This window comes from Myodes glareolus, chromosome 13 (assembly GCF_982192425.1).
Source record: "Myodes glareolus chromosome 13, mMyoGla1.1, whole genome shotgun sequence".
In the NCBI taxonomy this organism is placed as follows: Eukaryota; Metazoa; Chordata; class Mammalia; order Rodentia; family Cricetidae; genus Myodes; species Myodes glareolus.
In genome coordinates, this window is record NC_142038.1 from 12,156,995 (window position 1) to 12,167,242 (window position 10,248).

The following is a 10,248-nucleotide window of genomic DNA, read 5'->3' on the forward strand; positions in this document are numbered from 1 at the left end:
ATTTTCTCAAGCACAACACTAAGGGATGTCAAAGATGACAGAACACCTCCGACCACTTCCTGGTTTGCATATATAAAGTTCTAAATCACAGTTCTTCTCTGGACCTCAGTTTTTCCAGCTGTTAAGTGGTCATTGTTACTTAGAAATAAGAGAAAGGAAAATGCTAGTTTCATGTTTTCCCATTTTTTTATTCTTAGGACCCAACTTTCTGTGGTTCTAACAGGACAAGTCCCAGTATTGACTTGTTTATTCAATGAACCTACAATAGGCAACTACAGCACTCCAGTGTGAGACTGAATGCACTGAGCTAAGGGCTTAGGGTGAAACACAGCCCTTGCCTAAGGGCTCATGCACGAGACAGGTAGGGAGAGAGTTGATGTTTCAACAGAGGGATGGGCTCTAGACCAGCTCGGTATGGCGACAGTATCTGAAGGGTCACCCTTAAATGTGGGGCTAAGAGCTGTCCTGCATGTCCCCAGGTACACTGTGAGGGTATGACAGCCTTGTTAGGATCTGTGGGACCCCGACCTTTGAGAAGAACCCAGCACTACCACTGACACCTGAAATCAGAGAATCAGCATAGGTAGGGGAGGCCCTGGACTCTAAGAAGGGAGGAAGGTCTGCCCCAGGTTCATGGCCCAAGGTTTCTGACCAGTGAGCCCCAGCTGCTCTCTGCATTACACACTGGGTTTCAGAACTGATTTCCAGGGACATCCCCATTTCTAGTCTGACTTGAGAAGAAGCCAGCACTCCCCAGTCTCCCAGTGATCTGAACTTGTCCGTCACAGTTGGGGGAAGTGAACTTTGTCCTGTCATAATGAGCTCTTCCCAACGCTTCAAGCCTCTGTCCACAGCATCCTAATTCCTCACCTGCTTATCCCCCAGCCCCAGTTGTTCCTCTCATCGGTGCCTTCCATTCCTCAAAAGCTTCTCTGGGTTCCTGGGTCCAAGACATCCATCACGGAGGAGATCTTCTGATTAACTCATACAATGCTGTAAATGACTGCAACCGCCCCCCTCCCCCATCCCTACTTGGACGGTGGATCCTAGGGAGTCAGAAGAGAAATATTTTTGACTAACTCTGTGTATGATATGAAAGACCAATAGTCAGCTCTCCAGCTGTACATGTGCTGTCAATCAAAGCACATGGAGGGACAGAATGCTTGCAAACTTCCACAACCCCTTTTTTGACTGTTAGAGTTTTAGCTGGTTTTTTTTTTTTTTTGCAGGGAAGGGGTGATTTTATTCATTTTGTTTTGTTTTTCTGGGTTCAGTGGCATAGGAGTCTTTGACCTTAGCAAAGTTATCTAGCCTTCCTAAGCATCAGATGGGAAATAAGAGTCACCATTTAACCTCAGAGCATCAGGTGAGATTAGCTGGCCTAACAACACAGGATTGGCTGATTCTAGACGCTTCAGAAATATCACTTTCTCTGAAAAAATAAAAGGCCAAGTGTGAAGGCTCCAGAAGCTTAGAAGCACTGTCCAGACAGAGTGGTTCTCAACCTGTAGGTCGCAACCATCTGAAAACATATTGCCAATGATCTTAGGGACTGAGACACTGATCAGTAGCAAAATTACAGTTACGAAGCAACAACAACCGAAACACATCTATGGTTGGGGGCTCCTAAGACCATTGGAACTATTTGTTTTCCAATGGTGGTGACCCACAGGTTGAGAACCACTGGTCCAGAGAGCTGGGTCATGCTAGGAGCTCAGATGTTCCTGGCAGAGCTGCAAAGTCCCTGTAAATCAGCACTGCCTCAGTCAGCACCAAATGCCCCAAGCAGACAACCAGGCCCTGGGAGCAGAGGCTGGTGGGCAGGTGCTTGTGGGCTGGTGGCCGCATGGGGTGCATCATAGGCTGTCCCTGCCCTGAGAGTTACATCAGTAAATAGCAACCCCTTTACTGTGGCTTCCTAGATCTCAGTGGCTGGAGGAAACTTTAGGTATGGGGCTCCAAGAAGCGTGGAGTGTTTGATAGGCAGCTTGGGCTCTCTGGAGGACTTGACCTCCAAGAGGCAGGCTTTGACTTTTTGGGCCATGAACTGGGCCATCTATTTCCAGCTGGCTCAGGTCATTTGCCAGGCTCTAAACCTGAGAGGAGGAATGATGTGGGATGAGGGGCTCCCTTCAGGAAGGATCCTGGTCTTAACCGAGACCAGGACTGTGACTCTGACAACAATTGGCCAGTGAGGAGGTTCTTCTCCCAGGCACATCCGAAGGGGGCTGATCTTTGAAAGCCACCTTGTTGGAAGTGATGCTGTAAAACAAGGACTTCTTTGCTCAGCCCAAGCTCTCCTCTCTGGTTTTGCACTGGATTTTGCAAGAGGGATCCATTGCACATCTTGCAGAAGTCTGGGCGGAGTGTGTATGGGGGCGCAGGTCTGGAAACCCATAATGTTACAAGAGTAACATTAGCTTTGAGTTAGCCTGGACTACACAGCAAGATCTCAACCCTAAGGCTTTTCTTCCTACAGGTGGTTATCAAGGACCAGGATATGTTATTCCCCTAAGTGTAAGGACCAGGGATGGGCAAACCAGAAGTCTTGCCCTCGGGCACACAGATGTACAGCCCCAGGTATTCCTTGCTGTAGAGAAACTAATAGTGGAGGGCTGTAGGCAAAGCTCCATCTCAGACTAACCACAATTCAGGAAGAGAGCTCCTTCTATTACAATGACACTGTGAAGAATTCATATTACATGATCTGTATTCAGAATTGTTTCTTTAAGCTAGCATCCGAAAATAGTGTCAGAGGGAATAGACTGTTTAAAAACCATAATATGTATTTCTTACTTGGGTATCTCCAGCAGGACTGGACACAGTGCTGTGTTCTGCCTGGAAGATGAATGAAGGAGACCAGGCCTCCCCTCTGGGCTCTGAGCTGGAGCGAGAGAACCTTGGCCTTAAGAACACTGAAGACGCTCCAAACTCAGTTCCCATAACTTAGCTCCTTCCTCCACCCCCTTTCCTTCCTCTTCTTCCTGCCGGCCCACTAAATTTCATAACTCTTTAGTTTGGCAGAGGACACAGGTGGTACCAAGGAGGAGCTAGGTGCTATTTAATACAATGTGTTACAGCTACAGTATTTGGAGGGGAGATTCAAAAGGGCTCGCACAACCCTGGGAAAGTTGGTTCGGAAAGCACCAGCTCTTCTCACTCAGCCCAGCGTTCCTAGACCTCTGCACACCTGGCACAGGACTGTTGCGAAGATTCCCTTAGAACCGTGCCTGGTGAGTGGACACTGCTATTGAGGACTGGCCCGGTGTTGTTGGAACTCTCTCTCTACTGAGGGTTGCACACAGATGGTCAGAGCAGGTGGGGAAAGAGGAAGAGCGACCAACACTGAGTACACAATTACCCACATACTTTGATTACAACTGTGCTGAGTGATGGGAAAGAAAACCAGGGGTCATGAGCTAGGCCAGCGGGGGATCTGATGCTAATTATCCCTGAGATCAGGGAGGACTTCTTGAAGGAAGCAACTTAAACTGACATCCAAAGGAAGAGTAGACACAAAGCAGACCCAAGGGAGAGCTGCTGGAGCTTCCCAAACAGGGGCCCTGCACATTCAGGAGCCTGTCTGTGAAATCAGATAGTCAACAGAGCCTGTGCCCTCCTCTGTTCCAGCATCCAGGTGGAAATACCTGCAGAGTTCATCTCTCATCCTTAGGTCTCTGTTAGAAGCCATGATTCATTCAGCAGCGTGGAGGCCATCGCTTTCCAGACACCGACTGAGATTCCTATAGCTGTCTAAAGTCCCCTGTGCTCTGAGGCAGACAGGTTCTTCTGGCAATGGGCCTCTCCCAGGGTTGCTGTAGGTGGGTAAACAGTGGTCACAGCTTTTACCCCTCCTTCACTGCCTGGGCAGGTAACCACGTGACCAGCTTTGCTCAGGACAGTCTAAGTTTACCCACATGGCTTGAGCATGGTGCTTCACTTTCAAATGAGTCCTGATTGGGGCAAAACTGTGTATGTGTGTGGCAATTCAAACTTGCAAAGGAATATTCAGGCAGATGTATGGAGTGGTGCCACCAGGCAGACTGGTGTTTATTTCATAAGTCCTAGCTCCCTGTAATTTTTCAGACTCCCAGAAAACTACCTAAGGATCCATTCCTTTTCCAGGGTTATACTAGTTCTCTGAGGACACTCTTGTTTTCATTATGACACACCTCCATCCAACACAGGGGCAGTATTCAGACATACCCCTTGGCAGTAGGGTGGGTTGGAGAAGAGACCAGGATCTTGGGTACCCTAGGCAAGCAATAACCCTTGTTCTTCCAACCTGCTTCATTGAACCCAGGCAAGTCCCTCGCTGCCAAGGCTTGACATCCCTTTGCCCAGAGAAGCTAATAACCATGTGCCCCCTTCCCTGTGTCACGAGAGTGAGGTGCTCTGTGCACAGAGAAAGAGGTAGTCCTGAATGCATGGGATAGAACCGCAGGCTACATGTAGCTGGGAGCAGCCACAGTGATGTGCATAGCAAAATAATCAGGTTAATATAAAACATTTTCTATATACTAGGACAGTTCCCTCAAAGGCTGTGCTGTGAGCAGGACTCACACCTTCCTGCTGCCCGGATGGGAACACTGACCGCAAAGACCAGAATTAAGCAAGGATGGAGGAAAAGCCATGTGTGTGATAGACCTGAGCCGGCTGAGACCACGGCAGCCGGTGTCTGGGACTCAGAAGCCTGGTTGTCTCTAACAATTTTTCCTGTTTTTTTTTTTTTTTTCTTTTGGAAGCTGGAGATCCCATGCCAAGCTCTCCGAGCAGCCCCGACTTTCCATGCAATAAAGCAGCAGTGAGAAAGGCTTAGAGTAATTAAGTGGCTGACGCACAGAAGAAGCCGTTACAAAGAATTGACTAAATTGCCCATTCATTAGCAGCTCGGCATGGAAGGAGAATTACAAATAGACGGCGGAGCCCGCAGTAATTCAATCTAACCTTGTACTTACAGAAAACAATGAGATAATGAACAGAAAAATTACCAGGCACATATTGTATTTTGTTAAAGGGGCGGGTGGGGGCGGGGGAGGTGGGGGAGCGCAGGGACAGCCTGGCACATGCAATGCTAATGGCCTCGCTCAAGCTGAGCAAACGCTCCTCCAACACAATCATAGTTCTCAGTCTAAGGGCCTCTGGGGAGCTGAGATGAGGCAAGATCGCGAACAAAAAAATGTAATTTATAAGGCGTCTGCGGACTGGAATTTATCATCGGATCCGCTCGCCGCCGCTCAATTGATATGTAGTTGGTTTCAAACAACACCCCCCGGGCGCCCAGAGGGAACATTTTTTAGATTTTACGCTTGGATATATCTGTTTAACTCGCCATTTACCAAAACAACGGCTGATGACAGCACAAACCAGTCACTCTGGAGAAAACCGGCGCTCTCTCTCTCTCTCTCTCTCTCTCTCTCTCTCTCTCTCTCTCACACACACACACACACACACACACACACACACACGGTACCCAGCCATCACCACTGCAGCTCACAGACCTGTTCAGGCCAGGAGGCTCTGGGAAGGAAGAATGCAGGGGCAAACAGCCAGAGGAGCGAGCCTATGAGGCGTCACAGAGAGAACAATATGCTCCAAGCTGGGTTTTATAGCTCATGCCTAGGTTTACATGCCCTCTCTGAGCAGCTTGGAATGGCCTGGTGCCATGGCCACTCTCAGTCTCTGGGATCAGACCCCACCTCACTTGGCAGCTATAAGAGCATGGGCTTCACTAGGTAGGGAATAGTTGGGGGCTTCCATTAAGTAAAGGAAAGGTCAAAGGCAAAATTCATATTGTCCCTTCCCAGGTTGCAGGGTCTGCAGACTTGGGAGTTAGCAAAAGGCTGCTTTTTGGGGTATGGGATGAGTAAATCCCTTGTCAGCTCAAGCATTGAGAACTCACATGGTAAGCTCACAAGTCATTCCATTTCAAGAATATTTTCAAGACCTGTCATCAAACACATCTCTGTTTTTAAAGAAAAAGTAATCCCCTGGACACTGGTAAGTGGCAAGACAGGTTTTATTCCAGATGTCTGCAGCAGCAGGAGGCTCGATCCAGGCCTGCAGGCAATGGAGTTCGGTAGAAGCCTGCAGCCAGGGCAAGGAGGTTATGAAGAGAGCTTGGTTAGTTGTGTGGGGAAGCAAGGGAAGGAACTTGACCAGACAGCAAAGGTGGGAATTGTATCCATAAGCTGGCTTAGCCTGATTCTGTGCTACAATTGGGCTCTGTAGGCCAAGGCCACCAGTCAGGAGAAAAGATTCAGAGCAGCTAATGAAAGTGTGGTCCAGAGAAGCCATGGGGTAAGGGCTAGGTCTACTGGGGTCATGCCTGAATCTTTGAGAAAGTCGCCAACTCAGGGCTTAGTGATGAGGAAAGAACAGATTGGGCAGGTCCTACTGAAGCAGCCAGGGACAGTGAAAACCTATTCCAATACCTTCCACTAAGCAAACAAATGCCTGAAGCTCTGTCCCCAGGAGATGCTTCTGACACCTAACCACTGGCCTGAGCTCCTGTCAGGACAGGGGGGCTAATGGCCATGAGTGACTGGCCAGTAGGGGGCACTTTAGCCCAATGGGAAGAATAGGGAGGAGGAAGTCCAGAGAGCCTGATTGCACTCATCAGCTGACTGTAGTACTTCAAGACATCATCACTTTCTGCTTCTAGGCCCAATTTGTTTATGGAACACCCATCACGCTGCCTACCCTACTCCCTTTGTACAGAGATGCCATGAGACAGCCTAGACGTAACTGAACTACAAAAAAAATTCACATAAATTCTGAAAACATTAAAAAAAAATCTGCTCACTGGTTCTCAGACACAGCATCAGCACCAGAAAGAGCAGCGTCTAGGGACTTAGATACCATAATTCTCAGGCACATTCTGAACCCGCTGAATCCCAAACTCAGAATGGAAACCATCAAGCTATTTAGCAAGCATACCCGATTCTGATACCTGCAAGTGTGAGAGCATGTATCCCAGAATATACAGACTTGGTAGCAGCAGAGGGCAAAGGGCAGGCAGCTCAGAAAAAGAGTCTGAAACAGTCCGATGTTTTCTAGTCAACCAAAAACCTGCAATTAAACCAGCAATTAAACGTGGCTGTTAATCAAATCTATCGGTGTTTGTGGGGTGCTGCATAGTTCTCCAAGCTCTTTCCAAATACCCACTTCTGTTTGCCTCTTTAATCTTACCTTGTGACATAGGAAGGATGAATACCATTGTTCTAGAAGCACAATAATTCAACGTTAGCCACTCAGGGACAGTCTAACAGCAAGGCAAAGGCGGAGGAACTCCAGCTCTGCAGTCATACATTTTAGACCTTCTGCTGGCTGTATCTTCATTATAGGAACCTTGAGTATTCTTCCCCTCTCTTTCTCATACTCCCATTTGGGACCACCATCTCATTCTCTGTGTGGTCCCTTATTCATGTGGAACACTAAAGAGCTGGGGAAGTAAGCAGCCTTTGCCCTGTACATCAAGAAGACTCCAAACCCCGTATTGTAGCAAACGCTAATGATACTATTTTTTTTAACTTCATTTTGGAGATGAGAAAGCCAAGGACCACGCATCTGTCAAAGACATAATATGGTTACAGAGCTAATTGCAGCTAGGACCAACACCAGAAACTCCTGGAAAGCATGCTGGGGATGAACAATGTCTGAGATTGAATCACAGTCTTCGAGCATCCAGAGACTTTGAATATTGACACAATCTCTAGATATATGTGCTCACATATCCTTGTTCTGTGCTTCAAGGAGACCCAGGACGACCTCTTCAATGGACCAATCTGCCACAGAATATTTCCTTGACTATTCTGGAGGAGTAGGCCATCTTCCTGAGCACCTGCTGGGAGGCAAATTACAGTGCTCATCGTTTGAGATATATGTTGAGAGAGGTTTTCTGTCCTACCAGGTCCCACAGCCATTCAGTCCCAAACAAATACACAGAGGTCTACGTTAATCATAAACGGATTGGCCTAGTAGTTCATACTTCTTCTTTTAAACTTTTTCTTACATCTTATATTAGCCCATTATTCTTGTCTGTGTTAGTCACATGGCTTGGTACCTTTATCAGCGAGGCAGTCACATCTTGCTTGTTTTGTGTCTAGTTTCATCTGTGTCTGGATGACTACTGCAGACTGAAACTTCTCTCTTCCCAGAATTCTCATTGCCCTGCCTCTGCTTCCTGCCTGGTCGCCCCACCTATTCTTCCTGCCTGGCTACTGGCCAATCAGTGTTTATTTAAAATACAAATGACAAGGTATAGACCATTGGTCCACAGCAGATATACTGAAAGGGCTGTGTGGGAATCCTATGTCATCCCCTCAGCCCTCATTCCCATTCTGATGGGATTCCTTCTCTGGAAGTTCAATGGAGGTGCCAACTTAGGTCATTACTGTCAACATTTTGAGGATGCACTGACCCTGAGAGAAGCCAACATAAATTGTCACTGGCCTAATACCTGCTCATGTTTCAAGAGGGAATTCAGGAGACTTTAGGGTGGACTAAGTTAAAGGAATATGGAAAAATTACTGACTGAGGTGAGTGGAGCCTTCTAGTGACTCTCAGCTCAGGACTTGCTTGCCTATCTGTGGGGGACTCATTTCGTTTTCCTAACGCTGGCAAGAAACATGATTTCAGGAACCTACAAGATCAATAATAGGATTCTAAGAAGTCACCTAGGAAGGCACCAGGGTCTGTCCTTAGCAAATGCACTATTTTTCTTAATCCTTTATTGATATTAAAGACCCTTTGCAGCTGCCATCTTGGGAACACATACAGACTATACTGTGGGCTGAAATTAGTTTGGGCCATCTATGAATGCCTATACCTAGAACATCTAGTCTATGGACAGCTCCAGTCAGCCCAGGCCTGACTTGGAAGAGAGTCCACCCAGAAGTAACAACAAACGTTTTTAACACAAGAATTGGTGAGTTACCCTTCATAAGGTGGTCAAGATAACTTCTTATCAGAAGATAAATGTCTCTCTCTGACTTAAGGCATCTTCCTTGAACTTCTTCCATTTCTTCAGCTGGCCACGCTAAGCTTCAGAGATCTGAAGATTGGAGGAGAAGAGCTTGGTGCCCTCTCGCCTGTGTGAACTGTGTGAACCAGCCGCAGGCTCTGTTGGGATGGCCAGAGTGATGTCACAGAAGGGCATCCTGGGACGAAGATAAACGTCAGACAGCCTGATATAATCATCTCCAGAGTGAGGTGGCCTGGGGGCAGAATTCTGATCACAGAGCAATGCCTTGTGGGCCAGCCATTCCTGGCACAGTGGTCCCCACAAATGAGTTTTCCCAAGGACTGATATTATTTAATATATTTTTAATTGAAATAGAATTATATCGCTTTCCCTATGCCTTTCCTCCCTTAAGCCCCTACCAAATCCCCTCCCACAAATCCTTCCCAAGAGACTGATGTTTCAACTCTGATAATTTTAAATAATCACGGACAAAAATCCTATAAAATTTTATATATTTTCTGGTCATGCCAATGTCATTTGCCAAAACAATTTAACAATATCTGTAATTACCATCAATGTGATCAAGCATTAATACAATGGGCCAGGGGAGGGGGCAAGAATGACACACAGGTCTTTAAGGGTGTACACCCTGCCTTGGTGGTGCTCAGCATTGTTGACTCTGAATAGAGCAGTGCTATTTTTTTTAAACTTCTTGGTCACACCTGTTGATTTTTGATGGCATCTGAGAAAGTGCAGTGACATGTAAAAGGTTGAAATTGGAATGAATACTTTCAGGGTGAGAACTGTGGGCCCAGACAACAGCATTTCTTGCCCACTGTGCTTACTCAGTAGCTAACACAGTTCCTGGGACACAGTGAGAGTTCAGTAATGAGTTGATAAATAAATGAATAAAATGACTTTGTACCTGGTGCTGTCTCTACCATTTACTCTCTGTCTCACTTTGGCCAAGCTTTGAGTCATGGTTTCAAACTCTGCAAAATGGGCATAAGAACACGTTATATTGTTATTTTCAGAACTCTTGCAAAGAACTCTGATTAAGTCAATCCAAGTAAAACGATGTTTCAGAAGTGCCTTGGGTGCTAGAGCGGTATCCAGGGCAAGTGACTTTCATTTTAAACAAGATTTTGACAATTATCTGTATGTACAGTTTCTGTGAATGGCTTGTTCCTTTCCTTGTAGGTCTGGTACCTCTGACCTTGGCCTGTTACTACAATTGGATAAAAAAACCAAGGTAACATGTCAGAAGGTCTCCTAGGTACAAT

The 10,248-nt window shown here is 46.7% G+C and overlaps 1 long non-coding RNA gene across 2 annotated transcripts; it reads right to left on the reverse strand.

Moving 5' to 3' along the window:
* Positions 1-7,335: 7,335 nt before the first annotated feature.
* On the reverse strand, positions 7,336-9,959 carry LOC148119950 (uncharacterized). Of its 2 annotated transcripts, none has more exons than XR_015734757.1 (3): positions 9,891-9,959; positions 8,939-9,161; positions 7,336-7,843 (listed from the first exon to the last, which is right to left on the reverse strand). It is a non-coding gene; the product is annotated as an uncharacterized LOC148119950 (long non-coding RNA). The 2 variants fall into 2 exon arrangements; XR_015734758.1 differs by having other exon boundaries at positions 7,336-7,846.
* Positions 9,960-10,248: the final 289 nt, after the last annotated feature.